This window comes from Paroedura picta, chromosome 1 (genome assembly GCF_049243985.1).
Source record: "Paroedura picta isolate Pp20150507F chromosome 1, Ppicta_v3.0, whole genome shotgun sequence".
NCBI lineage: Eukaryota > Metazoa > Chordata > Lepidosauria > Squamata > Gekkonidae > Paroedura > Paroedura picta.
This window is the reverse complement of record NC_135369.1, coordinates 77,678,673-77,703,449: the sequence shown is the minus strand read 5'-3', so window position 1 is coordinate 77,703,449 and position 24,777 is coordinate 77,678,673. Positions and strand designations below refer to the sequence as shown.

General features: G+C 43.8%; 1 long non-coding RNA gene across 15 annotated transcripts in view; it reads left to right on the top strand.

Moving 5' to 3' along the window:
• LOC143840473 (uncharacterized) overlaps positions 1–24,777 on the top strand; it is a 121,211-nt gene that overhangs the window by 50,832 nt on the left and 45,602 nt on the right. For 8 of the 15 annotated variants that reach the window (XR_013232224.1, XR_013232215.1, XR_013232209.1 and 5 more), the window contains one exon: positions 4,682–4,862. The exons of 4 other annotated variants lie outside the window; for them this stretch is intronic. This is a non-coding gene — a long non-coding RNA (uncharacterized LOC143840473). Of the gene's footprint in view, positions 1–4,681; positions 4,863–6,362; positions 7,233–24,777 lie in introns of those variants that run through there. 3 more of the 15 variants (XR_013232205.1, XR_013232213.1, XR_013232210.1) reach the window with 2 other exon arrangements.

The window sequence follows — 24,777 nt, the reverse complement described above, 5'->3', positions numbered from 1 at the left end:
GGAAGGAGAGTAAAATGGGAGAGAGAAATTCATCCTGTGTAATAATGGAAGGTGCTTCTGGAGGGGAGCCAACTATGAAAACGGAGGGCTTGGGAAGCCATTCTGTGATATCCTTGATGTGTGCACCAGGTAGGCAGAAGACCTCTTGAGACAACAAGTCTGGTCTATACACTTTGGCCTCTATGCCTCTCAGCAGGGAATCCCCAATTACCAGTGCCTGGTTCTTTGTACCTTGGGAACAGACCCAGAACTCTCACCTGTGGGGGCCTGTGAATTGTTTCCTGGTCTTCGTATGGGCTTGGGGAATTGCTCATGCACCTGTGTTCCTGAATTAACATCCTGAGGCAGATCCTGGAACCGATTGCTGAGCATCAATGGGGCAGACTTCCTCCTTATTCTTCTACTCCTATGCGTAACAGAGTTCCATTAATTACCCTCCTGTGTTAAGTGCTCCTGTGTTTGTTTTGATAGATTTCCTTCCTCCTGCACTTGCTCTCTCAAGAGTGCTCCATGAGTTCTGTCCAGGAACTCTTCACCCTCCTTTATTGCAGCGAATTCAAGTGATCCTCTAGTCCCCGTACCTTCTCCTCTAGCAGAGCCACTAATTTACACTTGCTGGAAGTGTAAAAGCCATCCCCCCCCCCCCCCGATGTGAGAAGACAAGCATGCCACATATGGAACATGTCACTACCTCAGCTCCTTCAGTCATAATGCTATCTGAAATCTTTCTCAAACAGTTCTGCATTTCACTGAACCCTTCGGCTTGATCCTCCAGCCAACAGCCAAGAGTCCTTTAGCTCTTGCCATTTGGCTCCTTACATAATCTTCTGGCTTGATCCAGAACCCAAGAGATCTTTGGTTTTGTAGTTTAGAGCATGCCAAAGGCATGTACCTCTGGCAAGCAAGAGCCTTTTATAGCACAAAAGCCCACAAAGGCAGAGGGTGGAGCTAGCAGTCAGCTTCTGATATGCCACTTCCTCCTTCGCCCAGCTCCGTTTGGTGAAATGTGAAAAAACATGTCTTTAGAACGTCAGTTGTAGTTGTTGGTTTTCTGTTTCTTACAGGTTAACAAGTGTTACCAGAAACACACACACACGTTTCCTAAGACACATGTATATTTGCAAGAGGTTTGGTAATACAGCATTAAAAATAATTTGCCTATGTTTATGAGGTGATTACACCCTTTAGAACTCGTCAGACAACCCATAGCTATAGTAAGATAAAAAAAATAACACAAAGAAATAGGCAAAATATATATCTAGCATACTAGCAGCCAAGCGGATAGGAAATAATAGGGTGAAAAGAATAGCAATCAATATATTTATCTGGTCAGGAGAGGGTAGAAGCAGAGAGGGCGACATGTCCAGCGTTTAGGGTGATCTGAATGGATCTGAATCCAATATGTTTTTGGGAGAGGATGTACATGCTGGGAACCAGGTAAGCACAGGATAGAATTTTCTATAGGTGAGAAGCTGGGATAATGGCTTGTCCGGGGGAGGAGATGAGTCTTGTTAAGCATGGCAGGACCCCCTGCCTTACCGATGGGCACACTGTCTTCTACAACCAATGGCACCCCCTCAATAGTCTAGGCTTAAGCCAAAGCCATGACACTGCTAAAGTCTGCCAAGCCAGGCCAAACCCCATCTTAGAAATCTTGCTCTCTGCCTTATGTTCCGAAGTACAGCCTTTGCCTAATCCAGATACCTCCTGGCTCAAATCTTGTTCTCTAGCTTACCCCCCACCCCATTGTATTGCTGATCGAGTAGACTGGCTCCATCCTGTTTGCCCAGGGGCTCCTAGGCAAACCTCTTTGTCTTGCCACATATTCACACTTGGCCCCTGCCAAGAGCCTATAATGCTAGTTGCCCCCTCTTGCATAATTTGGCTAATCTCCCCATAGCCCATAGTTCTAGGACATGTGTACATGCAATTCAGGTAACAGTCTTGATGAGCTTAAACAAAGAGAATCATCCTGCCTCAATGGATCTAGCTTTGGAGATGGGGGAGCAATCTCCCCTGGCAGATTGGCTCAGGGTGAATCATAGGTGTGAGACAACAAGAGACTGCCTAGGAACCGCTAGGCAAACAAAGTTCTGCAGGTCACTGAATCAGCAATACAATGGGGGGCGGGGGAGAGGAAACCAATACATGTTTCAGGCTGCAAATTTCTTGTCAAACCTGGTGGTGGAGAAAAAGGTGGAGTCTGACCCAGCAGGATCTTGGCAGGCTTTTAAAGTACCTGGCCTTAACAGTACCTAGACTATTGAGGAGTGCCACTGGTTGTTGTGGACAGTATGCCATACTGTAGGGCAGGGTCCTGCCATATGTTACACAAAGCTGCATATTAAATATAGCTACCTTTATTTAGAAACTATTTTTGGATATTTGCCTTAGTGTCTTTTTGTAATCTCTGGTACTGCGTACCTCTTCCTTTCCAGTTGTCAGCGGCATCTCCCCATTTTTTGTTTGTGTACTTTGGAAGACTTTAATTATGGCTTAATTTAGTTCAGCTCTAATCTTTTGTTCATTAAATCCAAAGTTGTTGTATACCGGATGGGTCCACTCTTCTCCTCAAAACAGGATCGTATTACAGAGCATCAATTTATTTATACATATGTTCATTTCACAATACAGACTGGTAATTAGCAGAACAGTCTTTTATTGATTGGCTCTTCTAGACAGATCAGCTGGTTTTGCGAATGTTAGTGGGCTCCATATTGTTTCACCAAACCAATGAAAAGTAAATATAATGAGGAAGAGGCTTTAGGCTGCCTTTAATACTACCAATTGATTTGTTCATGTAAATTTATGACTCATTTTTATAATTTGTTTTCATTTATGATTATTGACTAATGGTAGCTTCAGTGCTTAATCTATTCATGGTGTAGCCCACAAGTCAAAAATACTGCACAGAAATATGGCTTATACACCCTGCTAACAGCTACTAATGCTTTTATCTCCAGGTGTTCTCATAATTAGCTGAAGCACTTTTAGCTATGTCTGTAGTATTTTAACAGCATATTAACACTTTATAAGCTATAAACAAAGAATTAATAAAAATGGACTTTACTGACCATAGGAATACATTGAGTTCTGACATACTCCATGTCCATGATTAAGTACAGCTATTTAATTATGCAAAGACACCAAAGCACAACAATAAGATATTTCAACAGGTACCTCTTTTATTTGACACGTCTCCAAATGCTAGCACAATATAAAAAGTTACTTTGGTCATTTGTGAAAACAGAGTATTGCTTGTATGTCCAGGATTTTATATAATTTAGTGATGTATTTCAGGGAAACTTCATAGCCGCTTAAACAATACCACTTAGACAAGCTTTGTGGCTTTCTTCTTGCTTTTCTTACTAGGGATGGTGCAAACTGACTCATGAACTAAAGTTCATCACAGATTTTGTCTAGTTCGTGGTTTGTGAACAGGGTCTATAGCACTTACTGGGAGTACACAAAGCAAAACAAAAAAGTCTTCACCCACAGGCAAAGATGACAGTAAAGGATGACAGACAAATCTCCTGGCTGAAGGAGTTCCAAAGTTTTAGTACCACAATCATGAAGAAGCATTCTCGAGTTGCTACCTTTCCACTCTCAGATGACAGAAGCACCTAAAGCAGGGCCTCTGCAGATGACCTGAGTGGATGGATAGTTTCATTCATTTATAGGAGAAAGCCCTCATTCAGGTATGTTGGCCCCAAGCTATATTAGGGCTTTAAAGGTCAATACTGGCACCTTGAACTTGGAAGCAAAGTGAAAGCCAGTGTAGATGGAACAGGACTGGAGTGAAATGGTCCCCAGAACCTACTACAAATTTCTGTACCAACTGTATCTCTTATGTTCTGTGTTGGTGTTCAGATAAAGCATTCCTTGCCCTATGAAGTTGATTGCTGTCTATTCTGGTGGCAGTTCTCCAAGGTCTTAGGAAGAGATACTTGCAAGAGATTACAAGAATCAGATATGGCACCAGTGTCCAAAGGATTTGCTCTGTCCCCTTCCCATCCTTGCATTGTCAATTGAAAGGGAAATAAATAACACTTTAATGCTTCTCTCAGCATGGCAAGGTTATACATTTATTCAATTACATACGAATAGACATATTTATGCTATCATTAAACATGACTCTGTATTATCATCAATGCGCTTGGCATTTTATTGAGTAAACCATAGGCATATTTTATTTTTATTTATTTATTTTATAACATTATATTTATATACCACCCTCCCTTGCAGCTCAGGGTGGGTTACATTTGAACTTGTGATACAACACAAGGAAATACCATTTGTGATCCAATACAAGGAAAAACATGAGCCTCTTGTGGCGCAGAGTGGTAAGGCAGCCGTCTGAAAGCTTTGCCCATGAGGCTGGGAGTTCGATCCCAGCAGCCGGCTCAAGGTTGACTCAGCCTTCCATCCTTCCAAGGTCGGTAAAATGAGTACCCAGCTTGCTGGGGGGTAAGCGGTAACGACTGGGGAAGGCACTGGCAAACCACCCCGTATTGAGTCTGCCATAAAAACGCTGGAGGGCGTCACCCCAAGGGTCAGACATGACTCGGTGCTTGCACAGAGGATACCTTTACCTTTACCTTTACAAGGAAAAACATCATAATTGTGTATGTATAACACTATCTGTACACCGCCCGTGTATAACACTATCTGTACACCGCAGTTGCTTCGCGTCTCTCACCACGTTAGGCCACCGCCCAAGGGAACCCGCGGCTGCCAGGGACTCCCGTGCCTGCCGAAAACGGAGCTTGGAGAGACCCGGCCGGAATCGAAGATGGCCGCCGAGGGCCCGCCGAGGACGTCCCGCTGCCGCCGCCCGCCCTCGACAACGCCTCCTCTCTAAGGTCAGCTTCCTTGCCGCGCGCTGCCCTGTCCCTCCCTATCCCCCACATTCTAGCACCCATTGTATTTTGTTTACAATGGGCTCTTTTACTAGTTAATGGTATAACACTGAAGAGTAAAACATTTAACATTTTTAATGATGAATATTACACCATGTATTGGTTCTATATCTGCAGGGTGCAGTTTGCAGACGAGAGGGCCTCTAGTGCCTCGACCGAAGGCTTGGTGGAAGAGCTTCAGTTTGTAGGCCTTATGGAATTGTTTTAACTTTAGCAGGGCCCCAATTTCTTCTAGGAATTCATTCCACCAAGTGGGGGCCAGGATAGAAAGAGCCCTGGTGCTTGTTGAGGCCAGATGCTTCCTTGGGCTAGGGACCACCAGCTTGTTGATAATTATAGAGCATAGTTCTCTCTGGGAGGTATAGGTAGAGAGGTGGTCCATCAGGTACTCAGGGCTCAGACCTCATATGGTCTTGAAGGTAGTTACCAGAACCTTAAGTCTGATCTGGTATTAAACTGGTAACCAGTGCAACTGTAGGAGCATGGGCCAGATGTGGGCCCTCCAAACTGTCCCTGTGAGAACCCTAGTTGCTGAATCTATTGTGCTTGGACTGGGGAATATCATATGAGGGATAAAATGTAATCAAGGCATTCTGATTGTATAGAAAAGCTCCCAGTAAAAAGGTGAAAAATGATGCTTTCTTGGATGCTTTCGGATGCTTAGGGCTGATCCTGCGTTGAGCAGGGGGTTGGACTAGATGGCCTGTATGGCCCCTTCCAACTCTATGATTCTATGATTCTAACACAATGGACTATGTGATCTTTTAGTGATATTGTTCTTGTGTACTGTGCAGAAGAGCCAGCACTTACACAGGATCCCATATTCTTTGACTCTGGATTTTTATTAGCTGATTTAATTAATACAAATTGATTCACAGGCTTTACTAGGTTGTGCTGGTTTATTCTAACTGGGGATTTGGACCACCTCTTTGCTCATTTCAGGATAATAAATTTTGGCATGGACAGGTTTCTGAATTTCACAGCTGCATCCTTAAGAGTTTTATTGTTTACTTCGCCTGTCTGATGATTTCTCCTTGATGACACAGTATGAATTTCTGATTCTCATGGTATTTCTCTACCCAGTGCATCTAAAAGCAAAAAAATGAAAGGAACGTTAAATTATGGGTTGCTTGCTAAAAATACAGCAACGTTAAAAGAACAATTTGATTGCAGTCTTTTTTAATTTTCTGTTCAGATTTTTCTCATTATGTTTGTCAATGGCAACATCTGCTTACCCAGACCCTGTGGTTTGGAATATCAGTGATCTTCTCCTCAGCCCTCCCCTAGGCCTGCTAGAATTAGTAGGTTTATAGCTGGAAAGTAACAAGGCTCTGGCACAGTTAATCAAACACAGGGCATGCTGAGCCATTAATAACTGCCCCCACATCTTTCTGCAAGCATTTGAGAGTTCTCTTGTTTTGTAAGTGCTTTGTTGTCTCACAGCTCCTGTCCAGCTGCGAGCCCCACAGGATGCAAGTCAAGAAGGCATTATTTCTGTCTGTAAAACAAACATACCAAGAGCAGCTCAGAGGCGAGCACAAAGATTGATCCATTGCTTGATCGGAAATATTCTGGGAAAATAGTTCTGTTTGCACACAGAGACAAGTGGACTACGGAAAACCCCATCCTCTGTCCTTTTTATATGTTTGTTTTGCTGCCGGCATCTCTCTACTTCCATGAAAGTCACAGTTATTCGAGTTTGCTTAGGCCCTCTTGAAACCCTGTTGTAGTATCCTGAAAGACTGGTAAATCAATGTGAAAAGTGATGGGCACAATCTACCATGAAGCTCTCCTGTGAAAACTCCCATTACTGCTTCCATTCATTACTGTACGACTTGCTCTGAAGGCTCATGGCAGAATGTGCTTGAAGGGCTTGCTTGCTGTAGCGGCTGCACCGCTATTGAATTTCTGTGCCAAGCCAGCCGACCTGTCATTACTTTTTACAGAACTACTGTGTAGAAACACTGATTTTTTCCAGCAGGCACTCCATGATTTGATTTCATCATTGAAAATTACCTTATGAATGATTACTGATTTGCTATTTTCTTGTATCTTTATTAGACAATAGCTTTGGGACTTACTTTGCATTTGGTTTCTTACAGTTATGAAAGCCACTCTGCTACATTAGCATGTCTTCAAAACCATTTCTTGCATGCCTTGCTGTGCACTTGAGGCAGCTATAAAATACAGAATCACAAAACAAGACCAATATTTAAGAACATAATTATTAAAAATACCATGAGCTTTAAAAAGAAATCCTAGCTACCACCCAATGACAAATCCAGAAATCCCATCTATCTATCTATCTATCTATCTATCATCTATCTATCTATCTATCTATCTATCTATCTATCTATCTATCTATCTATCTATCTATCTATCTATCTATCTATCTATCTATCTATCTATCTATCTATCTATCTATCTATCTATCTATCTATCATTAGCTTTATGGCTTGCCTCTCCCCAAGGAGAGTTATAAAATATAAAAACCCACAAAAACCATACAATAAAACATATAAAAACACATCATACACAGTTCCTCACCTAGTAAAACAAGATGCGGTAAAAACTCGACTCATGTCTACATTTTCCCTCAGTAACCCCACTATAGAGGGCGGGAGGATAGAGGGTGCCAGATGGACTTTGCCACTGCTGCTGTAAGGGGGGGGGGGCAGATCTTCCATGCAGCCCAGCCTCATCCCACAACCTGGCGGAAGAGCTCCATTTTGCAGGCCCTGCGGAACACTGCCGAACTCCTGCAAGGCCCACAGCTCTTCTGGGAGCTCATTCCACCAGGTCAAGGCCAGATGCGCTTCTCTGGGTTTGGAAATGACCAATAAGTTCGTACCCGCAGAGCATATATCCCAGCGGGGGCATAGGGTGACAGGCGGTCCTTCAGATACGCCGGGCCCAGACTGCATAAGGCCTTAAAGGTCAGAACCAAGACCTTGAACTAGATCCGGAAAATAGCCAGCAACCAGTGCAGCTGTCTCAGCACAGGCTGGATACGGGCCCTCCAAGATGTACCTGTGAGGACCCTAGCAGCTGCATTCTGCACCAGTTGAAGCTTGCAGATCAAGCACAAGGGGCAGGCCAGCATAGAGCGAGTTACAGAAATCTATTCTGGAGGTGACTGTTGCATGGATCACTGTGGCCAGGTATTCGGATGACAGGTATGGCACTAGTAGCCGAGCTTGGTGCAGATGGAAAAAGCCTGGCTGGTTACCTTCTTGACCTGAGCCTCAAGTGTTAAGGAGGCATCAATAGTTACTCCCAAATTCCTGGCCTAAGGCACGATTTTAAGCTGCGTTCTGCCAGGGAGAGTAAACATGCTTCCTCTCCTGGTCCCCTACAGCCTAACCACAGGACCTCTGTCTTGGAGGGCCTGAGTTTCAGGCGACTCTGCTTGAGCCACTCAGCTACCGCTTTCAAACATCCAGCAAACAGATCCGGGGGGAATCTGGGCGGCTGTCCATGAGGAGATAGAGCTGGGAATCATCAGCATACTGATGGCATCCCAGGCCAAAGCTCCTTACCAGCTGGGCCAGAGGGCACATAAAGATGTTAAACAATGTGGGGGAGAGCACCAAGCCCTGACGGACCCCACATGGGAGTCGATAAGGGCCCGATACCTCCTCCCCAACTTCTACCCTCTGGATCCAGTTACGGAGGAAGCAAAATAAAGCAGAAATAAAGCAATACTCCTAAAATAGGTTATCTTTACAGCACAAATGCTTTGCTGAACACTGAGGATTGATGCAGTGAACTAGAAATGGGCTAGTCCTAATCTGGAGAAATCCAATTGCACTTAAATGGGGTTCACTGGCCCACATTTGTCCCATTAGGCTGGGAACATTTAAAATTCTTTTAAAGAAAGAGTCTTATACAAAAAATGGTGGCAGAATCTGCCTTCTCCTGCTTACTGCCTTGCTTCCTAGATTGCTTCTTTTCTCTCCCTTCCCCTCTTAGCAGTGCCTCTCATGATATCTGGGAAAGCTAGCAGCCTGCCTGCTCAAGTCACCTACTCCTCTCAGTCCTCACGCTTTTGCCACCACAGACAAAGCCTAGCCTGGCTTATAGAATCATAGAATCATAGAGTTGGAAGGGGCCATACAGGCCATCTAGTCCAACCCCCTGCTCAACGCAGGATCAGCCCTAAGCATCCTAAAGCATCCAAGAAAAGTGTGTATCCAACCTTTGCTTGAAGACTGCCAGTGAGGGGGAGCTCACCACCTCCTTAGGCAGCCTATTCCACTGCTGAACTACTCTGACTGTGAAATTTTTCCCCTGATATCTAGCCTATATCGTTGTAAAAGGTAAAGGTAAAGGTATCCCCTGTGCAAGCACCGAGTCATGTCTGACCCTTGGGGTGACGCCCTCTAGCGTTTTCATGGCAGACTCAATACGGGGTGGTTTGCCAGTGCCTTCCCCAGTCATTAACGTTTACCCCCCAGCAAGCTGGGTCCTCATTTTACCGACCTCAGAAGGATGGAAGCCTGAGTCAACCTAGAGCCGGCTGCTGGGATTGAACTCCCAGCCTCATGGGCATAGCTGTCAGACAGCTGCCTTACCACTCTGCGCCACAAGAGGCTCCTATCATTGTACTTGAAGTTTAAACCCATTACTGCGTGTCCTCTCCTCTGCAGCCAACGGAAACAGCATCCTGCCCTCCTCCAAGTGACAACCTTTCAAATACTTAAAGAGGGCTATCATGTCCCCTCTCAACCTCCTTTTCTCCAGGCTGAACATTCCCAAGTCCCTCAACCTATCTTCATAGGGCTTCTCCCTACCTTAATTCAGGTTGGCAAGGTGGAGCTGCACTGTACAGCCACGAACAGCATTTTTAATTTTTTAAGGAGTCATTGCATTATGGCACAATAATTCATTCTAAATATATATATATAAACATGCTCCTTGCAGCTCCACCTTGCCAACCTAGAGCCAAGGCTCCACATCATGGCTCCAGTCAGAGCTGTGCTGTGGAGCCAAGGCAGAGACACCAGGTTCATTTTTAAAATCATTATTATATTGCAAATACATTGCTTTTTAATTAAAAAAAGATTTTGAGCTTGGAGGGGAGGTGCTCAAATGCAACAAAATGGTGCTAGAAGGCGATAGGGAGTTTGTGCCACTTGACAATGATTGACACGCAAAAAACAAGAAAAAATACTGATGGCAAGTTTCTAGTTCTTGTCCATTGGTTACCTCATGTGGGTGGGAAAATCCTGGGTAGACTGGGGGGTGCAGTGGTGGGAAAAAAATGGAGGCAAAACACTAGGGAGCAGCATGGCATAATGGCTGGGTGAGTCCTCCATGCCGAAGAGGTCTCTGAGGGAGTGGTGGGACCCTAGCTGGAGTTGGCAGGACTTTTGCCAGTGAGGTGCTTGTTGCTTAATGAGTTTGGCAAAAACTCTAAGGCATCCAGCAATGGGGAGAGGCATCCAGACCAGCCAATGATGGCTGCACAGTCCCAGAGGGCTGGTGGGGGCTAATCACTCAGTGCTGGACATCCATGCTTGAACCTTTACACTGCATGGTGTAGGGAGACAGAGTTCATGGGTAACATCTGTCTGCACAAGTTCGGAACAGGAGAGGAAAAGCACGCATGACCCACAGTCATGTCAAGCTTTCAAAATGGGGAGGATCGTTTAATAGTTTGTGCCATTCATATTCTAATTCAACTCTAGCTGAACCCATGCATTTTGTCTTTTGTCTTCATTTTGGGGTATGGGGTAATCACATTTGTGAACTGAATAAATTACACTTATCAGAAAAGGTATTCAAATGACAAAAGGTTCTCTTCCATTGTTTCTAGCAGATGAAGAAGAGACACAATGGGGATTAAAATGTGTTCTCTTAGCATAACTTCTTCCAACCCTCATGGTTGTTTGCTTCTTCTTGCTGCTTAAAAGGCTGGCTGTGGTATCTATTGGGTTGTCAAGGTCATACATTAAATAATATAACTTCAAAATGTGCTGTTTGTGACAGTCTGTGGATTTTTTAAATTTCGATTTCTGGTTCACTGTTTAGCAGAATGACAAGAGTCAATCCATCCAGAACAGTGGCATTAAAACTATTAAAGACATCATCATGGGATGACATTAAATATTCATTAGAACTGCATTTCCATGCCAACTAGACATTTGTTTTGCCATCCATTCTGAATACACCTGCATTTCAGGGAGCTTAATTGCAATCATGTTTTTGTTTTGTTTTATATCACATATCACATATCAAAAGAATTTTAAAGCCTTGCATGGTGCATGCTCTTTCCCTTGAACCAAAGGAGCATTATACTATGATATTTCTATACCACCAGTATTCTGTACTCATAATACTGGGAATTCTGTACAGATGTTTTTTGTGCTTACAGCAAAGTGACAAATGTTTGAGTTAATATTTCTTTGAGAGAAAACTGGAATATCTCTAAATTAATTTTCTCATGCAGCAGGGTCTCATATGGATATATTAACGTCTGTGTATTGTATTAATTTTGAACTGAGATAACTATATGGCAAAAAGCATTTGGGTTTAGTTTTCCAGACAATTTCACTTTCACAGCTTCCATTTTAAAGATGATCAGAATCATTCACAAGAACTTTAAAGGTACAATGTTGCATTAGCCTAGTGGTTCATCTAATTCTAGCATCCTATTCACTCAACAGCCAGCCAATTACCAGGAAGAGTCAGTGACAGGGCACAGGAGACAAAATCTCCCCACTTGTGTTGTCTTGTAGTACTGGTATTCAGAAGTTTACAGTCTCTGGGTTTGAAGGTAGCCTCTGGCCCTTTAATCTGTTTGAGCACCTTTTAAAGCCATCTATGAAAGCAGTCAAATTACTAGCAGTGAATTCTAGGGCCATTCCGCACAACTTTAATATAGCTCTAGTCTTACATTTTGTTTTCGCCACTAAAACTACGTTCCGCATGACGTCATGAGCAATCTGCAACACTCCTGCAACACTAGCGCCAAAATCGCTTCGTTGTAGCAATTTCTGGGGAATCGGGGAAAGTGGATTCACCCTCAGAAAATCACTACACTCTTGCCAACAACCTGCAACACTTGCGAAAAAGACATGTGCATTCTCAATGTAGCGGTTGCAACAAAGTCCCTCCCCCTGGCTCTCTTCTCTGAACTTACAGCAAAGCGATCGCCATTTTTTCCCTCGGAGTGGGGAAAGCAACGAACCAGCGAGGCTTCATTCACCCAGCGAGGCTTCTCCGGCTACAGTCCCTCCATAGAAGTGCTTTAAAGCTCCCCTAAGTCCCCAAACACAACACAGCCCCCTGTTCGCCAGTTCCCTTTAATTTCGGCCAAAAATCGCTCCCATGTGGGGGGCGGGATTTTTTTTTCCACTCGGGGGAGCGTGGTAACGATGAATCGCCAGCTCACATGCCAGCTAGATGGGTCTCTCCATTGCAACGAATCAACGCATATTTGTTGCAACGTGTGTGCTTAAAAAAAACAACCCGTGCTTAAAGGGAAAGGGTTTTTCGGGAGCATGATAACAACCACCCATTGGCTGTTCCGTTTGATTGACAGCCACGGGTGGGAACAAGCACAGAAAAAAATCGCTTCCTTTCTAGCGATTCCTGTGAGACTGGAAACCTGTGGGGGACGAATGAAACGCTACTGGATTCCACTACAAATGAAGGTATGTGGAACGCCGAGATTCCACTATTTAAAATAGCGTTTCCACTTTGTGAAAGCAATTGGCAACATTGGTCTTTGTGCGGAATGGCCCCCAGTTTCCCAAGCTCATAGAGTAAAGTAGTGCTTCTTTTTGTCCATCCAGAAGCTAATGACCATGAAGTTAATTGGATGCCCTTACATGCTAGTCTTGTTAGAGAAAAAGCTCTCTTGGATCTTTTCTGCACTGGGATTTGCCCCACCTTACTGCTCATCCAGTGGCAGGGCAAATTCCAGATGACATCATCTCTGGGTGAGGGCTGTCCTAGGCCTGGCTCAACTCAGGCCTTCATTTGCCCTGGGGCAAAGGAATGCACATATATCCATGTTCCCGTTTTTGCATTCAGCACCAATGGGCCTATGTCAGGCCAGGGCCATGAGGAAGGGAAGAGTCAGGCCTCTTGGCCTGGCTCCTCCCCACCCATAGCCACAACTACATCATCCTGGAAGGGACACAAAATGCCCCAGGCAGCTTCTCCATGCTGCAGAGCCACCTGGAGCATTAAAAAAAAAAGAATTAAGAATGGGGTATTGTGTTGTAATGCTCTCCCATATGGACCCGGGAAGAGGTGGGGCAACCTGTCCCGGCCAAAGCACCCAGCGGCAGCCTGGCACAGTGCCGCTAGTGTGCAATGGGTCTTGTTATACTTTCCCCACCACATAATAAGTTTTATAAACCCATACCCCTTAACTGTCTATTCAGTTAATTAAAAAAAATGTTATCATTTTAAATACTTTTTTGTTTTAACTGTTCAAGTGTTTTCATGTGCACTGCATTGGGGACCCAGATCAGATGGAACCCTCTTAAGAATCTCAAGCTCTCCATTTCCAGACTTTAAGCCTCTATTAAAGAAATAGTATATTTTTTCTCCAAACCAATTGGAAGCCCTACTTATATCCCACCTTTACTAGAACAGCAGTAACCGTAAGCTATGAGATGGTGGGTCCTAACTCAAATCTCTTTGCCACAATGTAATTAAGAAGGAATGTTCCCAACCTTTTTCTCATTGAACTGAAAGTCCGATTGCTTCCAGAAACTTTGCAATCTGGAATATGATGGCACTTTAGAACTAGGAGGAACAGCCGTTCGAAATAATTCCAGCAGCCCATTAAAGAAGTGTGATAGGCCACTTGCCTCATTTCCTAAATGTACCAGAGATATTCAAAGCTTTGTCTTTTGGCACACTGGCTGCACATTCCAAATGTTCCAGTAGGAAGGTGGATGAGCAGAAATGATGGATGGTAAGTGTCTGATGGATATTTCCCATCCAAAAAAAATGGTGCCCAAATTAATTAAAGTTTCCTTCCAGTAGCCATTATTTCCTCTCTAATGCTTGCTGATTTCGATTTCTTAACCTACCACTGTTTCTCCCAATATACTTTGGGTACTATTTATCAAAAAACTGACACTTTCAAATAAAAAGGCAGCTCAAGAATGTAAGCACATAGCCTCAAGCAAATGGCAATATGTCCTTTTTTATTTTGGCAAGTCTAGGGCTTGTTATATACAAGAGCTCCAATCATGGATCATTTAAAACTTCTGCATTTCTCCATCAGTTCAACTTTGTGGTGCTAAAGTTTATTTTACTTGACATATTGTCATCCCAAATTTGTTGTAAAGAGCTCAGTGCAACAGACATCTTGTTTCATTCCTACAACATTCCTGTGGGGTAGACTAGGCATGAATTATATATTAATATAGGAGATGCAGAATCAGTTCTCCCAATTATTTTTAGATGGTAAAAGAAAAACAGTAGAACTAAATCTGTGGCAAACCTGGAGGGACTGCTTAACACCTTTCTACACAGAGTTTTCTTTGTAAGAGCCCTCTCCTAGGTGTGTTTTGCCCCTGGTGGCCAGACCCTTTCTTGCTTTGAGGGGAAGTCTGCCTGCAAACACCTTTCATCAATGTTTCCTGCTGCCTGCTAATATACAAGCACATCTACAATTGCATCTTGGCAATAGAAATATACATGTGTGTCAGTTTCACTGGCAATGTCTACACTCATGCAGAAATGAGAAAATGTACTCTCCAGCCAAATGCCATGTCTTCCAAGAGCTGCCTGGCTTTCTCAGGTGATATCATATCCAGACCTCCCCTCTCTAGAGACAACACCTATGTACAAATCAGTGGTGTAGCTAGGAATAGTTGCTAATCTTATTGCCCCTTAAATGTTCCTTCCTTCCCTGCTTCATCTACAGAACTCCATTATCCATGATTAACATACCTACCACACCAGTACCCATTTCTCATCTTCCCAGGGTTGTCAGACCTCTATTTTGCATTTTGCCTAACTCAATCACTATAACTTTGTCCTTGCCTGGTCCACCCAGAGCAATCACTGTTATTAGCCTTTACCTGGAAAATCTTGCTCTATGCTTTGCTCTGGACAAGAATATAATTTGTCTTCCAAATTTCTTTATGCTACACTGGCAATCCAATCAAGTCTATTGTTTTAGAAGAAGAATAAATGTTGGTTCTTATATGCTGGTTCTTTTCTCTACCTGAAGGTGTCTCAAAGCGGCTTACAGTCATCTTCCCTTTCCTCTTCCCACAACAGACATCCTGTGAGGTAGGTGAGGCCATGAGAACCCTGATATTACTGCTCGGTTAGAACAGTTTTATCAGTGCCGTGGCAGGCCCAAGGTCACCTAGCTGGCTGCATGTGGGGGAGTGCAGAATTGAACCCGGCATGTCAGATGTGAAGTCATGGAAGCCATGTTCTAGCCCATATTTCTCGAATATTAATTCTCGTTTATTAGGATTTATAATCCATTCTGCGACCCAAGCTAAAACTGATGCATGATAATATAGTTTTATGCTAGGAACCCCCATTCCTTTTCTTATTATCTTGGAGGATTTTAAATTTTAAATGTCTCTTATTTATTTATTAGTTTTATATACCGCTATATCAGCTTGATAACAAGTACAAAGCACAAAAATAAAAATTGTGATTCCAAATAAATTTGTTCAAACTGCTTTGTCATTCCTATAGGGTTTTATCTTTAATACTAGCTTCAAAGCCTGTTCCTAAGAATGGGCCTTGAAAGGATCCCCTCCCCTGGCCCCTGACCAGACAGCTTAAGGTGGCTTTGGGCTGCAATCACTGCCAGATCAAGTGGGGTGGGCGGGGGCTGGCCAGCTTGTTAGCAAGCCCGGGACAGAGCTCCTTAGCAGGCCAGGAGGCCCTCATTAGCAGGCCCTGCTTATCAGGCCAGGAGGCCCAGCCTAGCAGGCCACAAGGCCCTCATTAGCAGGCCCAGCCTAGCAGGCCAAGAGGCCCTCATTAGCAGGCCCTGCTTGTCTTTGACCTGGAAGTTACAATTGGTACAGAATGCGGCTGCTAGGGTCCTCACTAGAACACCTTGGAAGGCCCACATTCAGCCAGTACTTCAATATCTGCACTGGTAGCCAATTTGTTTCCGGATCAAGTTCAAGGTTTTGGTTTTAACCTTTAAGGCTACACATGGCCTGGATCCTGCCTACCTATGGAACTGCTTGGTTGCTTATGCCCCCTGCAGGGCCCTTCGCTCTGCGGGTGCAAACCTACTGGTAGTTCTGGGCGCACGGGATATTCGCCTGGCCTCGACCTGGGCCGCAATCAGGTGGAATGAGCTCCTGGAAGAGCTAAGTGCCGTGTCGGAGTTAACAGCTTTCTGCAGGGCTTGCAAGACGGAGCTCTTCCGCCAGGCATATGGATGAGGCCAGGGCGGGCAGTCATAGAATCATAGAATCATAGAATCATAGAATCATAGAATCATAGAATCATAGAATCATAGAATCATAGAATCATAGAATCATAGAGTTGGAAGGGGCCATACAGGCCATCTAGTCCAACCCCCTGCTCAATGCAGGATTAGCCCTAAGCATCCTAAAGCATCCAAGAAAAGTGTGTATCCAACCTTTGCTTGAAGACTTCCAGTGAGGGGGCGCTCACCACCTCCTTAGGCAGCCTATTCCACTGCTGAACGACTCTGACTGAGAAAAACTTTTTCCTGATATCTAGCCTATATCGTTGTACTTGAAGTTTAAACCCATTACTGCGTGTCCTTTCCTCTGCAGCCAGCAGAAACAGCATCCTGCCCTCCTCCAAGTGACAACCTTTCAAATACTTAAAGAGGGCTATCATGTCCCCTCTCAACCTCCTTTTCTCCAGGCTGAACATTCCCAAGTCCCTCAACCTATCTTCATAGGGGTTGGTCCCTTGGCCCCAGATCATCTTCGTCGCTCTCCTCTGTACCCTTTCAATTTTATCGATGTCCTTCTTGAAGTGAGGCCTCAAGAACTGCACACAGTACTCCAGGTGTGGTCTGACCAGTGCCGTATACAATGGGACTATGACATCTTGTGATTTTGATGTGATGCCTCTGTTGATACAGCCCAAAATGGCATTTGCCTTTTTTACCGCTGCATCACACTGCCTGCTCATGTTTAGTTTACAATCCACAAGTACCCCAAGGTCTCGTTCACACACAGTGCTACCTAGAAGCGTATCCTCCATCCAGTAGGCATGCTTTTCATTTTTCTGACCCAGATGCAGAACTTTACACTTATCTTTATTAAATTGCATCTTGTTCTCATTTGCCCATTTTTCCATTGTGTTCAGATCTCGTTGAACTCTGTCTCTATCTTCCGGAGTATTTGCCAGTCCTCCCAATTTGGTGTCATCTGCAAACTTGATGAGTAGTCCCTCCACCCCCTCATCTAGATCATTAATATGTTAAAAAGTACCGGGCCGAGCACCGAACCCTGAGGTACCCCGCTACTCACCTCTCTCCAGTCTGATGAAACACCATTGACAACAACTCTTTGAGTGCGGTTCTCTAACCAATTCCCTATCCACCTAACGATCTGAAAATCCAGATTGCAGTCCTTCAACTTATCCATCAGAACATCATGGGGAACCTTGTCAAAAGCTTTACTAAAATCCAAGTAAATGACATCAACCAAATTTCCCCGATCCAGCAAACCTGTTACTTGGTCAAAAAAGGAAACTAGGTTGGTCTGGCAGGACCTGTTGGAGACAAATCCATGCTGACTTCCTTGGATCACCAAATTGTCCTCCAGATGTTTGCAGATCGCTCCCTTTAATATCTGCTCCATTATCTTCCCCACAACAGAGGTCAGACTCACTGGTCTGTAGTTTCCCGGGTCATCCTTCCTCCCTTTTTTGAAGATTGGAATAACGTTTGCTCTTTTCCAGTCCTCCGGGACATCTCCAGTCCTTAAAGAAGTTCCGAAGATGATGGACAAGGGCTGTGCAAGTTCTCTGGAAAGTTCTTTGAGTACTCTCAGGTGCATTTCATCTGGACCAGGGGATTTGAACTCATCCAGTGCAGCTAAATGCCTCTCGACCACCTCTCTATCCATGTTAACCTGCCACCCAGACACTATCCTTTGGCTACAGCCATCTCTAGATGTGCCTAAACACTTTGACCTGTGGGAAAAAACAGATGTAAAATAGGCACTAAGCCTTTCTGCTTTCTCTGCATCTTTCGTTAGAGTTTGTCCATCTGCACCCAACAGTGGGCCTATTGCCTCCTCACGTAACTGAAAAATCTTTTTGCTCCTCACGTAACTGAAAAATCTTTTCTTGTTACAATGGGCTTCCCTGGCCAATCTTAGCTCACTCTCAGCTTTGGCCTTTCTGATGATTGATCTACAGTGCCTAGTAACCTGTAGGTACTCTTCTTTAGAGCTCTGTCCTTCCCTCCATTTCCTGAACATTTTCCTTTTTTTTCTTAGTTCCTCTTGAAGTTCTCTGTTCATCCAAATAGGCTTCTTAGAGCTCCTGCAGTGTTTTCGTATTTCTGGAATAGTCATTGATTGAGCATGCAATAGCTCTTGTTTGAGTAGCGCCCACCCTTCACATGCTCCCTTCCCTTCGAGCATTCTCGTCCATGGTATGACACTCATCATGTCTCTGAGTTTATTAAAGTTTGCCCTACGAAAATCCAACATCCGCGTCTGGCTACAAGCTTCCTTGGCTCCCCATCTCAAAAGGAATTCTATGAGGACATGGTCACTTCCCCCTAGGGTCCCCACCTCCTTCACCTCATCCACCAACTCTTGCCTGTTGGTCAGTATTAAGTCCCAACATTAGATCTGGGCTCCCTGGGTTCATCTGAATTATCTGATTGCCTCACTCCCATATGATGTCCCTCGGCTAATGTGGGGCAGTTTGGGGGGAGGATTAGTGGGGTTAGTTAGTGCTCGCCTGTTGCCTAACGTTGATAATGTTGATAATGTGGATTGGTTTTAATTGTTTTAACTATGGGTTTTATTGCAATTTTTATCTTGTAAACCCCCGTGAGCCTAAGTAAACGGCGGTATAAAAGTTAAATAAATAAATAAATAAATAAATAAATAAATAAATAAATAAAATAGCAGGCCAAGAGGCCCTCATTAGCAGGCCTTCTACCATGACCCTTTGCCCAGGGCCCTCTCCCCTTACCTGCTGCTGGCTCCAGGCATTGAGGTGCATCTGAGAGCAAAGAGGCTAGAGTCCAGGGACAGAGGGCAGGAGCTGCAGGGCAGGGCCAATTCCAATTTGGACAGCCGGACACATTCCACCCCCCAGGCTGTTTCACAAATATATAGAAGAACCATGGATAAGGATTTATAGGTACACTTAGAAATAAGTAATTTAATTTAGGAAGTTCATCTTAACACTAGTGATTCTTGTTGACCAAGAAAAATTTTGTTTGGTCCATCTAGGAAGATCTTCTTGTATTGCATGTCAAGTTATCTTATTTTTATTTTCAGATAATGCCTTTAGGGCCTTGTTAATAAAGATGCCCAAATATTTAACCTTTTCTGGATTGACTTCATATCCTATTATGAGCTTCATATCGGCAATTCATTTCTCGTCCTTTGCAGACACACAAGAAAAATTGTTTGTCTTTATTGACTCTATAATTTGTCACTTGTCCAAAATCAGTTAAACAATACATTAATTTTGCATCAATAAAATCGATTTCATTTTAAACTGTTCTCTGTGGTGGAGTGACCATTACATTTCCCCTCTTTTAAGTATCCTTCCATTAGAGAAATAGATAGTGAACTTTGTACAGACTAAAAATGTGCTGTAGTGACTCTGATAAAGGCTAAGATATCTGCAATGTGCCTGGCATGGAAAACCCATAAACAGGGTGAAAAGGATGATAATATGTCTTGAGCTAATTGGACAATGTTTATCAAGGAGATGTACAGAATGGCTAGTTAGATTACAACTTAATCTGGGTATGTTACTCAGAATGTATAAAAATCTGTGTCCCGGGCAGTTCAGGGGCACTGAATATTGGACATGGGTCAGTGTTACTCTATTAGTTGCTGCAGCTATCAAAGTGGTATCTTGAAAGAATTCTCTGCATTGTGGATAATTGGATTTCTTTTCCACAATGGGTGAAAATGAACCTAAACACCTGATGGTGGGTGTATTATCTGTGTGAGTTTTCTGGGGGAAGGACCTGATATACACAGGTGGAGACTCCCATTGTTACTCCTCTCACAAGCTGAATTTCCCAACTCAATCTAATTTGGGTAGCACTGTTGTCTCTTGTAGTGCTAGTCCTTTAACCGTGGAGAAATGCTACCAGAACTGTACCTTTATTGTTTCTCATCAGGACTAGTAGCAGCATGGAGAAGAGTCTGGTTTCTTTTGGGAAATGTTTGTGCAATCAAACGTGGAATTCACATTCTGGACATTTCAATAGCTTTGACAAAAACAAAAAAGAAAGATCAATCAACATGTCTTAAAAATGATTTTCTTTCAGATTCCAAAAAGCCCTTCATTTGATTTTTTAAAACATAAATCATCGATCTTTTCCAATGGAAATTTTTGATAAAACTCAGCACTCTGCAGCACTCAAAAATCATTGAAGAAGGGTTATTTCAGTAGCACATTTCGCTGGTCAAACTGCATTTTTGTTTTTGTTCTCAACCAAAGCCTGGAAAATGCATCTGGATTCTTTGTGTGATAATTGCACAAATGTTTAAAGAGCAAGGAGGATGTTTTTAGTGATGTAGACACAATTATCTGGGACCCAACCACAGAAAGCTAGTAGCAGAATATCTGAGAATGAACACTTGATGGACCATTCTCAGAAAAAGTGTATGGCTTGCAAAAGAAGATCAAGTATGAACAGAAGAAAAAAAGCAGTCAAGCTAGAATCAAGAGAAGAGGGTCTCAAAGGGAAAGGAAATCCTTAATTTTTTTCCTTTCTGGAGAATATATTCTTTGATAAGTACTAAAAAGAAAATAGGATGGTGTTGGTTAAGTACAATATCTGTTATTTGTTATGAGTGTTCACTTCACTGGAAAATAGTTACAACTACTGTAAGAAAAAGTGAAGTGTACAAGGACATATAACTCTCTTAAACCTTTCAAGGCTATGTGAACTGTTCCAACTTTCTACCTACTCTATATCATGCCTGAATGATTTTTTTTCATTGGGCTGTCATTCCATCACAGTGTTATTGGAGCCATAGGCCCAATGGCACTTCCACAACTGACAGAGAAAAACATTTCTAATTTCCCTACATAAATGGGCACTCACAAACACACATAGTGGCAGCAATTCTAGTGAAGTAGGTTGTAGCTAAGTGCTACTGAAAACAATGGGTTGTTCACAACTAAATACAATGAGGACTGGAAAACACCGCATATAGCTCTATGGGGTAAAAGAGTTACTGAATGGACAAACACATAGAAAATTTGTTCCATTTCTTTTAAAAGGGTTTGCAAGGCTGACCAAACAGTTACACCCATTGACTTAGAAGGATGTAACTTCTTAGGTTAATCCTGTTAGTTATGACTAACTTTAGCTAGGCTTGGACCCATTCATGATCCATCCATCCATTGATTTTGCTCCTTCAATCCCCACCGCTTCTCTGCAGTTTGCATGCTCCATCTATAGCTCAATAATAACACGAATTATTAGTGATATGATAAGGACAAGCAGCCCATTCCTGACTTCCTCATAGGGAGGGAAAGTGGGTGGTGGTGATGGTGGAAAGAGTGACATAAAAGAAGGATGTTGCTCCCAGCTGCTTGATGGTGCACTCCTCCCGTCACATTTTAAAGGGCTATAATAACCTTTTAACCAACTGGACCAACTGGTGGTTAATGACACCTTCCTTTGTTTAGCTATGGTTGACAAGAATCCTGGGAACATTAGTCATGCACCATTGTTTATGCCTGTGAAATTTAACATGATGACATCCTAAAAGTCTCTTGAAATAACTCTGAATTTCTGTGCTTTTTTAAACTATCCCTTTTCAAAGACAGCTGCGTTTATATGGTGAACTCTTGACTTTTTGGTAACTGATGATTGAAACTTATGCTGAATTTTATGTTGCTTGCCAGTGTCAGGTCTAATTCCAGAATTAAAACTGGTAACAAACAAACATTTCCCCAACATAATACTGGAAAACTTTGAATCCCTTGAAGGCAGAATAATAATACTACCATGGCAATATTATTAATTGTAGTTTTCATGGGGGGAAAACACAGCCTACAGAACAAAGAAATATGACATCATGTTTTTTTAAATTACAGAAGCATGTACCAGTTAATTTCTAGCCATTTAAGAAAAGGCAGTTGGATTTCATTCAACTGACATGAAAGTCTATTACAGGTAAAGGAAAAGGTATCCCCTGTGCAAGCACCTTATGCATAAGCAACTCAGCTGCTTTGGGATCCAGTCAAAGGTTAGGGAGTAATCTGGTGTGCCAACAGGAATTTGGCCAGTCTGGTTGCCCAGACCCCAGAAATTATCCTTTTTGGTGCATCTTTTTGCAGTCTGTACCATTCACTCTGTACAGTTTGTCTGGGGTCTATGTGGTACCACTGTAATAGCTCCAATAAGATTTTTATTCACAAGTCTTGGAAAATTGCAGGGGTAAAAGCCATACCATTGTCTGAAATGACTGTATCTGACATTCCATGAGTTGCAAAAAGTTGATGGATTTGAGGTTATAGCTGTGATTTTTTTAAAATTTATATTTATACCCCGCCTCCCCCCGAAGGCTCAAGGCGGCTTACATAACCCCGTCCCCTAAAACCATAAAATGACAATAAAATCTGATAATTTACAGTAATGGCAACAGCGATGGCGTAATCTACTCATTTTCTCTCCGCATCCTGTTAGTGTTAGTGAGGCATCAATGGTCACCCCTAAATTCCTGGCCTGAGACGTGATATTAAGTTGCGTCCCGGCCAGAAAGGGTAAGCACGCTTCCTGATCTGCCCCCCTACGGCCCAACCACAGAACCTCCATCTTGGAGGGGTTGAGTTTCAGGCGACTCTGCTCGAGCCATCCAGCTTCATTCCAAACATCTGGCAAATGGATCTGGGGGGGAGTCCGGGTGGCCATCCATGAGAAGAAAGAGCTGGGTGTCATCAGCGTACTGGTGGCAACCCAGCCCATAGTTCCATACCAGTTGAGCCAAAGGGTGCATAAAGATGTTAAATAATGTAGGAGAGAGCACCGAGCCCTGTGGGACCCCACAAGGGAGCCGGTAAGGGCCCGATACTTCCTCTCCCACGGCTACCCTCTGTGTCCGGTTTTGGAGGAAGGAGCGTATCCAGCGTAACGCTGTACCCCTTATCCCCGTACCGGCAAGGTGGCTCGCTAGCAGCTCGTGATCGACCACGTCAAATGCGGCCGACAGATCTAAAAGAACTAGCACAGCAGAGCCACCTTGGTCAAGCTGGCGACGGAGGTCTTCCAACAAGGAGACCAACACAGTCTCCACCCCATGACCAGGGCGGAAGCCAGACTGGTATGGATCGAGTGCCGAAGTATCTTCCAGGAATGCTAGGAGCTGGTCCACCGCAGCCCTTTCCACCACCTTACCCAGGAACGCTAAATGCGCTACTGGGCGGTAGCTTGCAGGGTCATGTGGGTCCAGGGATGGCTTCTTGAGGAGAGGGCACACCATCGCCTCCTTCAGCACATCAGGAAACTCCCCCAACTAGAGAGAGCAGTTAACAATATCCCTGAGCTTGAAAATTAATCTACAATATTAGGAACTTAGGAAGGCTTTATCTTTGAAGGGGCAGCAAAGTCTATGTGTAGATGAGACTAAGGCATCTTTGTCACTTTTCAAGGGGAAACTAGAGCTTTTGGTGGATTGTGGCAGGTAGCTTGAAATGTTGCATTTATTCACAATCATTTCAATATCAGCATCTAGCCCAGGCCATCACACATAACATCTGGCTAGTGCCTTCATTGAAACAATTCCTGGGTATGCTGTGCAAGATGTAGAGTATGACATGGGATCCTGCTTCCAGAATGCCCATCCTGTCTCCCCTGAGGATCTGACAGCTTATAGTGATGGGATGAAAATGGTTGGGATACCGCAGCCAATTTTTCTGTAGGCTCCATATCCAGTTGAGAACACGTGCTAAGATTGGATCTTTTGTTGTCATTCTTACAGTCTGTGAAGAAGAAGAGTTGGATTTCATACCCTGCTTTTCACTCCCCTAAGGAGTCTCAAAGTGCCCTGAGCTCTTTGATCCATTACTTCCAATGGTGGGAATGTATGATCAGAACAGAGAGTCTAGTTTTTCTCACCATTGGAAACCATGGAGTTAGGATGGGGCACCCTTTTTGGGATCCCCGAAAATTGGACCCTTGGTCCAATCTTCTTGAGATTGGAGGGGTCATCAGAGAAGAGGCTAATGAATATACACTGAATGTTTGGAGCCTCTAACTCAACCCACCCCCCCAGGCTAATGAGAAGACAGAAACTTGAAAATTGCCATTGACTTCAATGGTGCCATTGACTTTAATGGTTTAATTGATTTAGGGGGGTGGGGTGTCCAGGATACCTAACCCCAAGGGGCCAATCGGAAGGCATGTCCAGAGGGGCCAATTGGAAGGCGTGAAACCTGCTCTGAGGCCCGCAGGAGAGTTGGCAGGGAGGGGGGCCATTGCAGGAGGCTGTTCTGCGGGCCTCGGAGCAGGCCTGCAGGGAGCCCGGGGAGTCAATGGGGAGGGGGGCAGCCGGGGGGTACCCCGGCCCCTTCAAATCATGTCCTTATGGACAGGCTTTGAAGCCTAGTCCTATAATAAAATGCAGATGGTGTTTTTATATTATGCACCTGACAACAACCTCTCCAAATAGTGAGGGATCATTTGTACTGGACAGAGGTCTCT